The sequence below is a fragment of the Macaca mulatta genome, chromosome 3, assembly GCF_049350105.2.
Source record: "Macaca mulatta isolate MMU2019108-1 chromosome 3, T2T-MMU8v2.0, whole genome shotgun sequence".
NCBI lineage: Eukaryota > Metazoa > Chordata > Mammalia > Primates > Cercopithecidae > Macaca > Macaca mulatta.
This window is the reverse complement of record NC_133408.1, coordinates 31,225,502-31,242,346: the sequence shown is the minus strand read 5'-3', so window position 1 is coordinate 31,242,346 and position 16,845 is coordinate 31,225,502. Positions and strand designations below refer to the sequence as shown.

Here is a 16,845-nt window from a genome sequence, read left to right as displayed (position 1 = left end):
CTCTCACTGATTTGTAAGCAGCTTAAAATCAGAATGCTGTCATCTAATTCATTGGTATCTCCCTCCATCAAGGAATGGAGTTTTATTTTATGTGGATTTTTTTCTGGGTACAGAGTAGGTGTATATATTTATGCGGTACATGAGACGTTTTGATACAAGCATGCAGTGTGAAATAAGCACATCATGAAGAATGAAGTTTCCATCACCTTCACTGAGCTGCAAACAATCCAATTACACTCTTATTTTAAAATGTTATTCTTCAATATAGTCACCATGTTGTGTGATCAAATAGTAGCTCTTATTCGTTCTTTCTATTTTTTTTTTAATTTTTTTTTTTTTGCCAGTTAACCATCCCCACCTCCACCCACAATCCCCCACTACCACTTCCCAGCCTCTGGTAACTATCCTTCTGCTCTCTCTGTCCATGACTTCAATCTTTTTGATTTTTAGATCCCAAAAATAACCAAGAACATGTGATGTTTGTCTTTCTGTGCCTGGCTGATTTTACTGAATGATCTCCAGTACCATCCATGTTGTTGCAAGTGACAGGATATCGTTCTTTTTTATAGCTGAATAGTATTCCATTGTGTATATGTACCACCTTTTCTTTATCCATTCATCTGTTGATGGACAATTATGTGTTTTTCCAAATCTTAGCTATTGTAAATAGTACTGCAACAAACATAGGTGTGCAGATATCTCTTCACTATTCTTATTTCCTTTCTTTAGGTATATACCCAGCAGTGAGATTGCTGGATCACGCAGTAGCTCAATTTTTAGTCTTTTGAGGAAACTCCAAACTGTACTCCATAGTGGTTGTACTAATTTACATTCCCACCAACAGAGTACAAGGATTGCCCTTTGTCCACATCCTCACAAGCATTTGCTATTGCCTGTCTTTTGGATATAAGCCATTTTAACTGAGGTGAGATGATACCTCATTGTAGTTTTGATTTGCATTTCTCTGATGATGAATAATGTTGAGCACCTTTTCATATGCCACCTTGCCATTTGTATGTCTTCTTTTGAGAAATGTCTCTTCGAAGCTTGCCCATCTTTTGACTGGATTATTATTATTTTTTTCTAGAGTTGTGTGAATTCCTTTTGTATTCCAGTTATTAATTCCTTATCACGTGGGTAGTTTGAAAATATGTTCTCCCATTCTGTGTGGATTGTCTCTTCACTTTGTTGATTGTATCCCTTGCTGGGCAGAAGCTTTTAAACTTGATGTGATCCCATTTGTCCATGTTTGCTTTGGTTGCCCGTGCCTGTGGGGTATTACTCAAGAAGTCTTTGCCTAAACCAACGTTGTAGAGTTTACACCAATGTTTTCTTGTAGTAGTTTCACGATTTGAGGTCTTAGACTTAAGTCTTCAATCCATTTTGATTTGATTTGATTAGAGAGAGACAGGGGTCTAGTTTTATTCTTTTGCATATCGATATCCAGTTTTCACAGCACCATTTATTGAAGAGACTGTTTTTTCCCAGTGTATGTTCTTGGCACCTTTGTGGGGTGGGGGGTGGAAAAAGGTTGAGTTCATTGTAGGTGTGTGGATTTGTTCCTGAGTTTTCTATTCTATTCCACTATTCTATGTGCCTGTTTTTATGCCAGTACCATGCTGCTTTTGTTACTATAACTCTGTAGTGTAATTTGAGGTCAGATACTTTGATTCCTCCAGCTTTATTATTTTTGCTTAGGATAGCTTTGGCTATTCTCGGTCTTTTGTGGTTCCATATTAATATGAGGATTGATTTTTTTCTATTTCTATTTCTGTTTTCTATTTTCTATTTCTATTAATATGAGGATTGATCTTTTTCTATTTCTGTGAAGAATGTCATGGGAATTTTGGTAGGGACTATACTGAATCTGTAGATTGCTTTGGGTAGAATGAACATTTTAGCAATATTGATTTTCCAATCCATGAACATGGAATATTTTTTTAATTTTTTTGGTGTCTTCTTCAATTTCTTTCACCAGTTTATAGTTTTCATTATAGAGATCTTTTACCTGTTTGTTAATTCCTGCATATTTAATTTTTATGTGACTATTGTAAATTGGATTTTTTTTATATTTCCTTTTCAGATTTGTTCACAGTTGGTATATGGAAATGCTACTGGTTTTTATGTGGTGATTTTGTATCCTGCAACTTAACTGAATTTGTTTATCAGTTCTAGTAGTTTTGGGGGGAGTCTTTAGGTTTTTCCTAAAGTTCCTAAAGTTTTAGATTTCCTTGCAAACAAGGATAATTTTACTTCTCCTTTTCAATTTGGATGAGCTTTATATCTTCCTCTGGTTTGATTGCTGTAGCTAGGGTTTACAGTGCAATGTTGAATAACAGTGATGGCAATGGGCATCCTTATATGTTCCCAATCTTAGAGGAAAGATTTTCAGTATTTCCTCATTCAGTATGATACTAGTTTTGGGTCTGTCATATGTGGCTTTTATTATGTTGAGGTATATTTCTTCTATCCCCAGTTTTTTTAGGGTTTTTATCATGAAGAGATGCTGAATTTTATCAAGTGCTCTGTCAGCATCTATTGAAATAATCATATGGTTTTTATCCTTCATTCTCTTGATAGGATATATCACATTGATTGGTTTGCATGTGTTGAACCATCCTTGCATCCCGGGGATAAATGAGAGATTTTTGTAATGTATTGTCATAATGATTAATTTTTGTAATTTGTTGTTGAATTCTGTTTGCTAGTATTTTGTTGAGAATTTTTGCATCAATATTCATCAGCAATATTAGCTTATACTTTTCTTTTTTTGATGTGTCTTTTTCTGGTTTTGGTATCAGGATAATACCACCCTCATAAAATGTGTTTGGAAGTATTTTCTCTGCTTTTATTTTTTAGAATAGTTTGAGTAAGATTGGTATAAGTTCTTTTTTTTTTTAATGTCACTAGGTTTTTGGGGAACAGATAGTGTTTGTTTACATTATTAAGTTCTTTAGTGGTGTTTTTTTGATGCACCCACCACCCAAGCAGTGTACCATGTACCCAACATGTAGTCTTTTATCCCTCATCCTTCTCCTACCATTTTCCCCAAGTTGCCAGAGTCCATTGTATCATTCTTATGCCTTTGCATCCTCATAACTTAACTCCCACTTATGAGTGAGAACATACAATGTTTGGATTTCCATTCCTGAATGACTTCGCTTAGAATAATGGTCTCCAATTCCATCCAGCTTACTGTGAATGCCATTATTTTGTTCTTTTTTAATGGCTGAGTAGTATTCAATGGTATATGTGTGTGTATATATAATATATATATATGTGTATATATATTATATATATATGTGTATATATATTATATATATATATGTGTATATATATTATATATATATATGTGTGTATATATATCACAATTTTTTTATCCACTGGTCGATTGATGGACATTTGTGTTGGTTCCAATTTTTGCAATTGCGATTTGTGCTACTATAAACTTGTGTGTGCAAATATCTTTTTCCTGTAATCGCTACTTTTCCTTTGGGTAGATAACCAATATGGGCTTGCTGGATCGAATGGTAGTTCTACTTTTAGTTCTTTAAGGAATCTCCACACTGTTTTCCATAGTGGTTGTACTAGTTTTCATTTTTATCAACAGTGTAAAAGGTTCCCTTTCCAACACATTCATGGCAACATCTTTTTTTTTTTTTTTTTTTTTTGATTCTGTGAAGAATGATGGTGTTATTTTGATGGGAATTGCATTGAATTTATAGACTGCTTTTTATTCTGGCCATTCTTGCAGGAGTAAGGTGGTATCGCATTGTGGTTTGGATTTGCATTTCCCTGATCATTAGTGATGTTGAGCATTTTTTCGTGTGTTCGTTGGCCATTTGTATAACTTCTTTTGATAATTGTCTATTTATGTCCTTAGTTCATGTTTTGGATGGGATTGTTTGTTTTTATCTTGCTGATTTCTCTGAGTTCCTTGTAGATTCTGGGTATTAGTCCTTTGTTGGATGTATAAATTGCAAAGGTGTTCTCTTATTCTGTGGTTTGTCTGTTTACTCTGCTGAATGTTTCTTTTGCTATGCAGAAGCATTTTAGTTTAATTAAGTTCCATCTATTTTTCTTTGTTTTTGTTGCACTTGCTTTTGGGTTCTTGGTCATGAAGTGTTTGCTTAAGCCAATGTCTAAAAGGGTTTTTCCATTGTTAATTTATAGAATCTTTATGGTTTCAATTCTTAGACTTAAGTCCTTGATCTATCTTGTGTTTATTGTTGTACAAAGTGAGAAATGAGGATCCAGTTTCATTCTTCTACATGTGGCTTGCTAATAATTATCACAGCATCATTTCTCGAATAGAGTGTCCTTTCCATACTTTGTGTTTTTGTTTGCTTTGTGAAAGATCAGTTGGCTATAAGTATTTGGTTTTATTTCTGGGTTCTCTTTTCTGTTACATTGGTCTATATGCCTATTTTTATACCAGTACCATGCTGTTTTGGTGACTATGGCCTTCCAGTACAGTCTGAAGTCAGGTAATGTGCTATGCCTTCAGATTTGTTATTTTTGCCTAGTCTTGCTTTGGCTATGTGGGCTCTATTTTGGTTCCGTATGAATTTTAAGATTTTTTTTTCTAGTTCTGTGAAGAATGATGGTGTTATTTTGATGCGAATTGCATTGAATTTGTAGACTGCTTTTGGCAGTGTGGCCATTTTCACAATATTGATTCTACCCATGCATGAGCATGGGATGTGTTTCCCTTTATTTGTGTTGTCTATGATTTCTTTCAGCAGTGTTTTGTAGTTTTCCTTGTAGAGGTCGTTCACCTCCTTGGTTAGGTATACTACTAAGTATTTTGTTTTATTTTACTTTATTTTATTTTATTTTGTTTGCAGCTATGGTAAAAGGGGTTGAGTTATTGATTTGATTCTCAGCTTAGTCTATTTTGGTGTATAGAAAAGCTACTGATTTGTGTATATTAATTTTGTGTCTGGATACTTTGCTGAATTCTTTCATCAGTTCTAGCTTTCTGGAGGAGTCTCTAGAGTTTTATCGGTAAACAATTATATCATCAGCAAACAGTGACAGTTTGTCTTCCTCTTTGCTGATTTGGATGCCTTTTATTTCTTTCTCTTGTCTGATTGCTCTAGCTGGGACTTTCAGTACGACGTTGAAGAGGAGTGGTGACAGTGGGCATCTTTGTCTTGTTTCAATTCTCAGAAGGAATTCTTTCAACTTTCCCCCATGCAGTATTATGTTGGCTGTGGATTTGTTACACATGGTTTTTATTACATTGAGGTATGTCCCTTATATGCCAATTTTGCTGAAAGTTTTAATCATAAAGTGATGTTGGGTTTTGTCAAGTGCTTTTTCTGCATCTATTGAGATGATCATGTGATTTTTGTTTTTAATTCTGTTTATGTGGTGTATCACATGCATTGACTTGTGTATGTTAAATCATTCCTGCATCCCTGGTTTGAAACTCACTTAATTATGGTGGATTATCTTTTTGAAATGTTGTTGGATTTGGTTAGCTAGTATTGTGTTAATGATTTTAACATCTATGTTCATCAGGGATATTGGTCTGTAGTTTTCTTTTTTTGGTTATGTCCTTTCCTTGTTTTGGTATTAGGGTGATATAGGCTTCATATTAATAGAATGATTTAGGGAGGATTCCCTCTTTCTGTATCTTGTGGAATAGTGTCAATAGATAGTACCAATTCTTCTTTGAATGCCTGATGTAATTCAGCTGTGAATCCAACAGGTCCTAGACTTTTTTGTTGTTGTTGGCAATTTTTTAGAAAATTACCATTTCAATCTTGCTGCTTGTTATTGGTCTGTTCAGAATTTCTATTTCTTCCTGGTTGAATCTTGGAGGGTTGTATATTTCCAGGAATGTATCCATCTCCTCTAAGTTTTCTAGTTTATGCATTTAAAGGTGTTCATAGTAGCCTTGCATGATCTTTTGTATTTCTGTGGTATCGGTTGTAATATCTCCTGTTTCATTTCCAACTGAGCTTATTGGATCTTTCCTCTTCTTTTCTTGGTTAATCTCACTACTGGTCTGTCAATTTTATTTATATTTTTAAATAAGCAGCTTCTTGTTTCATTTATTTTTTTGTAATTTTTTTTTGTTTCAATTTTATTTAGTTCTGCTCTGATTTTTGTTATTTCTTTTCTTCTGCTGGGGTTGGATTTGGTTTGTTCTTGTTTCTCCAGTTCTTCAAGGTGTAACCTTAGATTGTCTATTTGTGCTCTTTCAGACTTTTTGATGTAGGTATTTAAGGCTATGAACTTTCCTCTTAGCACCACCTTTGCTGTATCTCAGAGGTTTTGATAGGTTGTGTCACTATTATTCAATTCAAAGAATTTTTAAATTTCCATCTTGATTTTATTGTTGACCGAGTGATCATTCAGGAGCAGGTTATTTAATTTCCATGTATTTCCATGGTTTTGAGGGTTCCTTCTGGAGTTGATTTCCAATTTTATTACACTGTGGCCTGAGAGAGTACCTGATATAATTTCAATTTTCTTAAATATATTGAGACTTGTTTTATCTCAATTATTATATGGTCTATCTTGGAGAATGTTCCATGCACTGATAAATAGAGTGTATATTCTGCAGTGGTTGGGTAGAATGTTCTGTAAATTTCTGTTAGTCCATTTGTTGTATAGTTCAAATCCACTGCGTCTTTATTGACTTTCTGTCGTGATCACCTGTCTAGTGCTGTCAGTGGCATATTGAAGTCTCCCACTATTACTGTGTTGCTGCCTATCTCATTTCTTAGGTCTAATAGTAGTTGTTTTATAAATTTGGGAGCCCCAGTTTTAGGTGCATGTATATATTTAGGATTGTGATATTTTCCTGTTGGACTAGTCCTTTTGTCATTATATAATGCCCCTCTTTGTCTTTTTAATTGCTATTGCTTTAAAGTTTGTTTTGTCTGATATAAGAATAGCTACTCTTGCTTGCTTTTGGTGTCCACTTGCATAGAATATCTTTTTCCACCCCTTTACCTTAAGTTTATGGGAGTCCTTATGCATTAGGTGAGTCTCTTGAAGACAGCGCATACTTAGTTGGTGAATTCTTATCCATTCTGTGATTTTGTGTCTTTTAACTGGAGCATTTATGTCATTCACATTCAATGTTCATTTTGAGATGTGAGGTACTTTTCTTTTCATCATGCTATTTCTTGCCTGAATACTTTGTTTGTTTTTTTAACTGTTTTTGTTTTATAGGTCCTGTGAGATTTATGTTTATGGAGGTTATATTTTGGTGTATTTTAAGGATTTGTTTCAAGATTTAGAGCTCCTTTTAGCAGTTCTTGTAGTGCTGGCTGGCTTGGTAGTGGCAAATTCTCTCAGAAATTGTTTGTCTGAAAAAGACTGTGTTTCTCCTTCCTTTATGAGGCTTAGTTTAACTAGATACAGAATTCTTGACTGATTATTGTTTTGTTTAAGGAGGCTGAAGATGGGGCTCCAATCCCTTCTAGCTTATAGGGTTTCTTCTCAGAAACCCCCGTACATATTGGTCTTAAGCCTTTCCCTTGTGAGGGTATTTTCCAGATTCTGTTTGCATGCTTTATTATTTTTTGTTCTTTTATCTTTTGTCTCCTCTGACTGTATTTTTAAGTAGCCTGTCCTCAAACTCACTAATTTGTTCTTCTTCTTGATCTATTCTGCTATTAATAAACTCATGCATTCTTCATTATGCCAATTGCACTTTTCAGCTCAAGAATTTATGCTTCTTTTTAGTTATTTTGATCTCTTTGTTAAATTTTTCTGATATAATTTTGAATTTCTTCTCTGTGTTATCTTGAATTTCTTTGAGTTTACTCAACACAGCTATTTTGAATTCTCTGTCTGAAAGGTCACATATCTCTGTTTCTCCAGGATTGGTCCCTGGTGCCTTATTTAGTTCACTCGGTGACATCATGTTTTCCTGGATGGTACTGATACTAGTAGATGTTCTTCAGTGTCTGGGCATTGAAGAGTTAGGTATTTATTGTAGTCTTTACTGTCTGGGCTTATTTGTAGCTGTCCAGAATTCTTGGCAAGGCTTTCCAGATATTTGAAAGAACTTGGGTGTTATGACCTAAGGTGTTTCTGCTATAGGGAGCACCCCAAGCCCAGTAACTCTGTATTGCTTGCAGACTCATAGAGGTACCAACTTGATGGTATTGGACAAGATCCGAGAGAATTCTCTGGATTACCAGGCAAAAACTCTTGTTCTCTTTCCTTGCTTTCTCCCAAGCATACAGTCTCTCTCTGTTCCCACCTAAAACTGGGAATGGAGTGACACAAGCACCCCTGTGGCCACCACCACTATGATTGCCCTGAGTCACATGTGAAGACAGCACACTGCTAGGTCTTGCACGGGCCTGCTGTAACCACTCCCTGGCTACTGCCTGTGTTCACTCAAGGCCCCACAATTGGCAGGTGGCAAGGCCAGCCAAGAATGGTCAAGGAAAGGAGTTTTAAATGAGGTGGATACAGTAAATCTTGATGACATAGATTATTCAGGCAGAAATATGATGTTTCATCAAGCAGATGGAACTTATCAAGAAGAAAATGCATAACTCTACTTCCTCTACTTCTTTCCAATCTTGGAAATTATGAAGGATTAAATAACTTAATGTTGTGAAATGAGCATGAGGAAGAGAGATGGAAATTTTACCCTTAGTTCTGCCATGAACTAGTGATGTGAACTTGCTTTGCTTATATGTAAAGTGAGGAAATTGAACCAGTTGATTTTTAAATTACTTCTAGTTATAAGACTAATGCTATTTTAATGAAGGGCATCATAATTTTTAATAATAATTCTCTATACCAGATAATAGTCTATTACATTTCTAGAATGTAAAACTTGGGCCACTTGAGCTGAAATCTTATGATCATGTCCACATAATGGATTTCAATCTCAGCACCTATTTTTTAGTAGTTTAAGAAGATGTTATTAAATCTAAAAGTCTTAGTTTTGTCATTTTGTTATTTTTTAGCTGGTATTTTGTTTCATTTTAGTAATATGGAGTTATTTTTCTTTTTCCTTTTTACCTTTACCAACTGTCAATTTAAAATTTACTAAATTGACTAACCTTTTTGAATAACAGTGAGTCTTTTTTTTTTTTTTTCTTTTTTCTTTTGAAATGGAGTCTTGCTCTGTCACCCATCCTGGAGTGCAGTGGCATGATCTCAACTCACCACCACCTCTGCCTCCTGGGCTCAAGTGATCCTCCCACCTCAGTCTCCTGAGTAGCTGAGGTGCCACCACCATGCCTGGCTAATTTTTGTATTTTTGATAGAGATGGGGTTTCACCATGTTGCCCAGGCTGGCCTTGAGCTCCTGAGCTCAAGCAATCAACCTGCCTCAGCCTCCTAACATGCTGGGATTACAGGCATGAGCCACCACGCCCCACCAAGAGTTTTGATCATTACGTCCATGCTCTACAGGCATGAGCCACCATGCCCCACCAAGAGTTTTGATCATTACGTCCATGCTGTACAGAGCACAAACATGCTCATGCTTTTGTTCTGATGCTCATGTGCCCTTTGTCACTATCTGTATTGCCAGTCTCATGTATGTATGAGAAGGAACAGAGAATGCCTTGCCACAGTGTATGGTTACCCAGCAAACAGACCACTAACACTCAATGTGGATAATAATATTAAAACAATTAGCTATTTTTTACAATTCTCTATTTCATCTATTTTCTGTTTCTTTTCCAGGATATCCATAAAAATTCATCAGACAGTGTTTTACTACTGAGCTACAAAGGTAGGAAAAATAATTTTTTTTTGGTTTGAAAATATACTTCTTTCATCTGTGTTTCAATAATTTATTCCCCTTGTTAGATATACATAGAATTGATGTTGCTTATTCTGAAAGTGAAAAGTGTTATTTCTATGTACTGCTCAATTAGAAACATGTAGTGTTCAATTGTCAGTTTGAATTTTCCTTTCATACTATTACAGTTTATATCTTACTCTAGACAGAATTTACTCTTTCTCCTAAATTTTGATATTATCTTCTCCATAATTTCATCATGCCTTGACATTACTATATATAATTTCCATACATCAGGAAGGCAATTCTCTGTGTGTGAGTGTGTGTGTGTATGGTTAGAAGTTAGAAACTGAAACTCTTTTTGTCTAGCATCATGTCATATTTTTCTTGCTATTTCAAACCTATAATTTTTAAAGAAACAACTAAAGTAATCATTCATATAATTAGCTGTCAGTGACTTGATAATATAAATGTTAACATGGAGGCATTTAGTTCAGCATTTGCTTTACTTAATAGAGTGCAGAAAATGTGGCCCTTTTCTCAGTTAGGGTGTATGTGAAGATAAATTTAGAATTTCTAGACTAGTAAATACTTCTCTGATAATAACTTAATTATAGCTATTTCAAACCAAATTGTTTAATTGTGGTGAATCATATGCAAATTTTTCAGATGTAGGTCAACACCCATGCCCACATTCTAGCACCTCTTTCCTAATTCAAGACAACTTTGCAGTGCCTAAAAGAGCTGAGCAGTACAGATTAGAGACATAAGACCAAAAAAAAAAAAAAAAAAAAAAAAAAAAAAAAAAAAAAAACCAAACCCAACAATGGTAACATAAAAACCAACCAGGAGTCAGAAAGTCTCTGTAATAATGAATAGGCAGGTTGTATTTATTTAAGACTTTGCTTGATTATTTCTTAGGCTTTACATGTTTGTAGATAACAATTTCCTCACTGCTCATGAGATTTGTGGCTAGCAAACTCATGGTGCTTCTAGGATATTAAGTTTTCTCCTCTGTAAAGTACATACAATAGCATCATTATTGTCTACTCATTAAACTGAAATAAGAATTAAACAAATCAAGGACTGTAAAATGAATGTGTGACTCCTCAAATCCCATATGGGAAGAACATGCTGTATTTCTTGATTTGGTTGAGTCAAAGATCACTGATGGCTAGAATGCCTTGTGTAGCTCCAGGTGAGGACAACTGAGATACAGTGCAATTGCAGAAAGTAAATAAACTTTTTATTTTTCAAGCTGTTACATTATAGTTCCAATCTATGAATGCCTTTGTGATGCAGCATTGTATCATTTTCTGATGAATGGCTAAGGTTTTATGATTCTATTTTATCTTTATATATTGTCTGCTGTACTTTCAAATATTTTATTTCCATTTATAGATGTGTTGAAAAATCACAGCACATTGCATAAATGTGTTACATTTGTTTTTGCTTATTTATTTATTTATTTATTTATTTGAGACAGAGTCTTGCTCTGTCACCCAGGCTGGAGTGCAGTGACGCAGTCTCGGCTCACTGCTACCTCTGTCTCCCAGGTTTGAGCAATTTTTCTGCCTCAGCCTCACTAGTAACTAGGATTATAGGCGCCCGCCACCATGTCCGGCTAATTGTATTTTTAGTAGAGACGGGGTTTCACCATGTTGGCCAAGCTGATCTTGAACTCCTTACCTCTTGATTCGCCTACCGCAGCCTCCCAAAGTGCTGGGATTACAGGCGTGAGCCACCATGCCAAGCCTGTTGTTGCTTATCTTTAGGTGATTATTGCTGATGTTTTTGGTATATTGACAGAAAATAGTTTTGGTGCTTGTTGATGAAAGCTACTTTCTGACTTTAATGATAATAAAATTATAATTTTGCCTTAATATAAACATAATTTTTATTGTCACTTATGGGAATTTGTTCAAGGATTTGAACTTATATCTGCATATAATTTTGGATTTTTGACATTTTCTAAAAATTAATTATTGAAAAAAGTGGCAATTGTTTAATTCTCAGAGTGGGTAAAATAAATGGTGTATCCTTTGTGCTTCTTTCAATATGAGTATCTTTGTTGTTTTAATTATTTAAGATAAAAAATAAGGAATTATACTAAACATAGAATGGTATATCCCTCAAAGTTAGCTACTGCAAAAGTTTTCATGTTATTCTTTCAAGTTCTTTATTTATATACAGAAACATCAATATCAATATGAGCATATAATGTTTTCATATCATATGCATGATCCTGTGGAATTTTTTTTTGGTTTTTACCATTTTAATTATGGGCATTCTTCTAAGACTATATATGTTCTCTATTTCATCTTTTGTAATGTTTGCACATTAGTCAATATTTTGGATGTATCATGATTTATTTAATAGGTCCTCTAAGCTTTTGTTTAAAAAATAGAACTTTAAAGTAGGCTAAAAAGAGGCCTCTCTTAATTACATGTTTGGCAGGAATACAAAAGAATAATTCCCACTTGTATATTGAATCAAGAAATTAAGGAGTAAAGAAAAAGTGTTACAGTAAAGAGTCATTGAAAATAGTATTGAATAAGTGTGTATTAGTGGGCAGGGTAAAGAAAAGCTAATAATGTAGATGTTCATGCAAGTGTGTTGTAGGTGTGTAAAATGGAACGGCTACCAATTTCTTCAGAGTTTATTTCAAGTGGCACCTCCTTCCATAGGCACTCAGGGACTTTTCCCTTCATTCCCACTCTCACCAGTTGTCTTACATCTCTATAAAAATTTGGGGAAAAATAGACCTTTTCATATTATGTCCCATGTACAAATTCATTTTGTATGAATCTTTTTTTTTCCTTCACTAGGCTGTTAACCCCCAGAGGATAATGACTGTATGTTATTCATCTTTGAACCTAATAGATGCAGAAAAAATATTCATTCAATTAAATTGGAACAAAGTGTAAGAAAAGAAAGGAATTGTCAGGGCGCACTGGCTTACACCTGTAATCCTCGTACTTTGGGAACCACGGGTGCATCACCTGAGGTCAGGAGTTTGAGACCAGCCTGGCCAACATGATGAAACCCTCTCTCTACTGCAAATACAAAAAATTAGTCAGGATTGGCAGCTCACATCTGTAATACCAGCTACTTGGGAGGCTGAGGCAGGAGAATCACTTGAACCCGGGAGGTGGAGGTTGCAGTAGGTCGAGATCACACCACTGCACTCTAGCCTGGGCATAGAGCAGGACTCTGTTTCAAAAAAAGAAAAGTAATCAAGTAGAACTGTTCAATCTTTCACAGATTTTATAAGATGCCACTGTATGCCTTGCTATTATGTCTGGATTAAATTATAATCAGCTCTCCTGATGGATGAGACACAAGTAATATAAACACATGGGTTTGATATACAATGGAGATTATTTTAAATTGAATTTTAATGATTCTTTGTGGTATTTATGTTCAAAAATCATACCTACAAGTCAAGCATTTCAGAAAAAATGTTTACAAATTTTTGAAAAAGTTATTTGTATGATGCTGATATGTGTTGGATATGTGTTACTGCGTATAAATATGAAAACATTGTGTCAGCTTCAAAGCGTTGTGCACATGGAATACATTATTGCTATTGTTAGTACTGTAATAAAATTGCCTCTGTGGATTAAAAATGTAGATGTTTATGTACAAAATAGCAGCAATAAGTAAAAGATGACATTATTTATGTGGATTCTATCAGATTAAAAGTGAGTACTGTTTTCAGTACTTTGTGTATTGCAAATTGCTACTCATGCCATTTAAATCTCTGACATTGTCTTACCATTTGAATCATGCTTGAAAGCACCTGTTTCCACCTTAGTGTGAATTCACTGGTAAAATAAATTTTAGAAAAACCACAGTGAACAGATATAACAATTGCAATTTCATTTAAAGAAAAATTAGAAAATAGTGGGAGTAAAATATCCCTTTGAAACAGAATGTAATACCAAGTGAGTTATTTTTCTTACCTCACTTGCAAAAGTCACTAGCTCCAACTCTGACTTCACATGCCTTTTACTGAGCAGGTCAATAAGTCATTGGGAAGAAAGCAAGTGTCTTGGTCAGTCTTTTCTAATTTATTATTATTATTTTTTTAGCCTGTTGCTGAACTTTTAAAACCCAGAGCCTGAAACTTAGTGTTTCAAATGCATATCTTAGCAATGCCTTTAAAAAAAAAAAAAAAAAAAAAGAAAGAAAGCTCTGATCTCCTCATTGTTGTCTATTTTGCTAGGGATACAAATGCAAGTACCTCTAGCCCCTATGGCATGCAAAAAAATGAGTGTAACAACAAATATCAGATAATAGAAAATGGTGGGTACTGAGGAATGAGTGATCATATGGTTAACATCTGTGCTATAAGGGCTACTTCTAGAATACTAGAATGAATATTCTAGTCAACTCTTCTGATAAATTGTGTGTTCCAGTGGCTACCACTTCTGAAGATTTAGGAAGTTGAGTATTGGAATTTTTTGTAAAATATCATGGTTTTGAATGTTGGCTCAAAGCAAGAAAGGAAGAAAAGAAGGAAAGGAAGAAAGAAAGGAAGAAAGCAAGGAACAGAAGGAAAGAAGGAAGGAAGGAAGGAAGGAAGGAAGGAAGGAAGGAAGGAAGGGAAGGAAGGAAGGGAGGAAGGGAGGGAGGGAGGGAGGGAGGGAAGGAAAGGAAGGAAGGAGGGAGGGAGGAAGGAAAGGAAGGAAGGAGGGAAGGAGGGAGGGAGGGAAGGAAGGAAGAAAGGAAGGAGGGAAGGAGGGAGGGAGGGAAGGAAGGAAGAAAGGAAGGAGGGAAGGAGGGAGGGAAGGAAGGAAAGAAGGAAGGAAGAAAGGAAGGAAGAAAGGAAAGAAGGAAGGAAGGAAGGAAAGAAGGAAGGAAGAAAGGAAGGAAGGAAAGAAGAAAGGAAGGAGGGAAGGAGGGAGGGAAGGAAGGAAAGAAGAAAGGAAGGAGGGAAGGAGGGAGGGAAGGAAGGAAAGAAGGAAGGAAGAAAGGAAGGAGGGAAGGAGGGAGGGAAGGAAGGAAAGAAGGAAGGAAGGAAGGAAAGAAGGAAGGAAGGAAGGAAGGAGGGAAGGAGGGAGGGAAGGAAGAAAAGAAGGAAGGAAGGAAATAAGGAAGGAAGAAAGGAAGGAAGGAAGGAAGGAAGGAAAGAAGGAAAGAAGGAAGGAAGGAAGGTAGGGAGGGAGGGAGGGAGGGAGGGAAAGAAGGAAAGGAGGGAGGGAGGGAAGAGGGAGGGAGGGAGGGAAGGAAGGAAGGAAGGGCACATAAAGGAGTGAAGACATACCTTAGGCAGGTAATTTGCCGCCTTTGCATAGATGTTCAGATGTTCCATAAATATTTGTTCCAGCAATGAATGAATCATAGATATCCAGGTTAAATGAAGAAATCAAAGAACACTCTAACTCTTATGCTCCTTTCTCCATTAGAAATTTCATGTAATATTTTAGGGAGGGCCATAATCATAGCAACAAATGAAGATAAATCAAGTTAAGATAAGCCTATCTCTGAATTTCAGAAGCCAGGAAGACCAGAAAGGGGAGAGCAAGACTGAATCAAGAAAGCTAAGAGGGTGTTGTAAACATGTATCATGTTGTGCAAAAGGATGATGGTTAAAAAACAACATTTTTGGATACATTTTTTATCCAACCAACAATGTACCTTCTGATACTAATTTATTACCATCTTTTTCTTTATTTAAGCCTTTGCAAATCTTTCTTCTTTTATTAATTCTAAGAAAAGCATGAATAAAGAGAATGGATCAAGAGGAAGTAAAATGCCCTGGGAAAATAAAAAATCAGACATGCAAATATTGTCACATAATCATTACTGGATAAACTGGGGCCCATGGACATGAGCTTGTTTCACCTTCTGACCCGTTGAAGATTTACTTCCTCTGTGAGGTCTCTGCTTTCTTTCTGAACAGACTCATCCTTCTGTCTTCTCTTTTAATCCTGTGCTGTACCACCACACATCTTACTTCACTTGATGATACTTATTTATCGTTGCTCACGTATCTCTCTTTCTGCTCACATATCTCATATTCTACAGTAGAATTGAGAATCTTGAGGCCAGAAACAATATCTTTAACTCTGTTTTTGAAACAATCATAAACTTACAGAAAATGTGCACGTTTAGCACAGAAAACTTTTTCCACTGAACCGTTGAAATGATGTCTCCAATCTAATGCCTCATTATCTTCAGCTACTTTAGGGTATGTCTCCTACAAACCAGGATATTTTCTATGTAATAACCAAAATAAAATCAGTAATATCAAGGACTAGGGACTAAATTATGCCCCCTGCCTTGCAATTCATATATTAAAACCCTAATCTGATAGCATTTGGACGTGGGGCCTACGGGAGATAATTAGGTTTAGAAAAGATTATGAGGGATGTTCGTGATTAGATTATTGCCTTTGTAAAAAGAGATACAAGAGGGCTTGTTTCCTTTCTCTTGTTCCCCATGTGAAGGTGGAGCAAGAAAAGTCATTGTTAGCAGGCCAGGAGAACCCTCACTGGGGTATCTCATTGGCCAGTATCTTGATCTTGGACTTTCCAATCTCCAAAACTGAGAAAAATACATATATATTGTTGCTTAAGCCACATAAGCTATAACATTGTGTTATGGCAGTCCAACCTGCCTGGAAATAACATTGATTACCATCTAATCCTCAGATTCCATTCAGGTTTTATGGGCTGCCCAAGTGAATTCTGATTACCGTCCTTCAAGGTGTGAGAACTCGATTCTAAGTGATGTGCGCTGTTTAGTAGTCATGTTTTATTAGTGTCTGCAGTGTAGGAAAGTGCCATAGCCTTTTCTTGACTTTTTTGACCCTGACACTTTTGAAGATTACATGCCAGCTATTTCGCAGAACGAATTTCATTTGGGTTTGTTTAATTCAGGGATCAGGTTTTACACCAATTTGGATCCTAGCATCTGGGACAGTGTCTGGCATAGAGATTGTGTTTCATCACTAATTGAGGAATGGATTATGATTGAAAATATCTATTGTGCACCTCTGACTCTGAATCACCAGGCTAATGCTAATACTAAGTATTTCAAAACTTTCTAAATAAAAAATGTCAAAAATAGGAAACACACGTCTAAAGTCGGAAAAGAAACCC

At 35.6% G+C, this 16,845-nt stretch overlaps 1 protein-coding gene across 14 annotated transcripts in view; it reads left to right on the top strand.

Annotated features, from left to right (window-relative positions):
* Window positions 1-16,845, top strand: part of LOC114676844 (uncharacterized) — a 451,137-nt gene that overhangs the window by 287,760 nt on the left and 146,532 nt on the right. For all 14 annotated transcript variants that reach the window (XR_003727931.2, XM_077997961.1, XM_077997958.1 and 11 more), the window contains one exon: window positions 9,679-9,727. The gene's annotated coding sequence lies outside the window, so the exon portion shown is untranslated. The remainder of the gene's footprint in view (window positions 1-9,678; window positions 9,728-16,845) is intronic.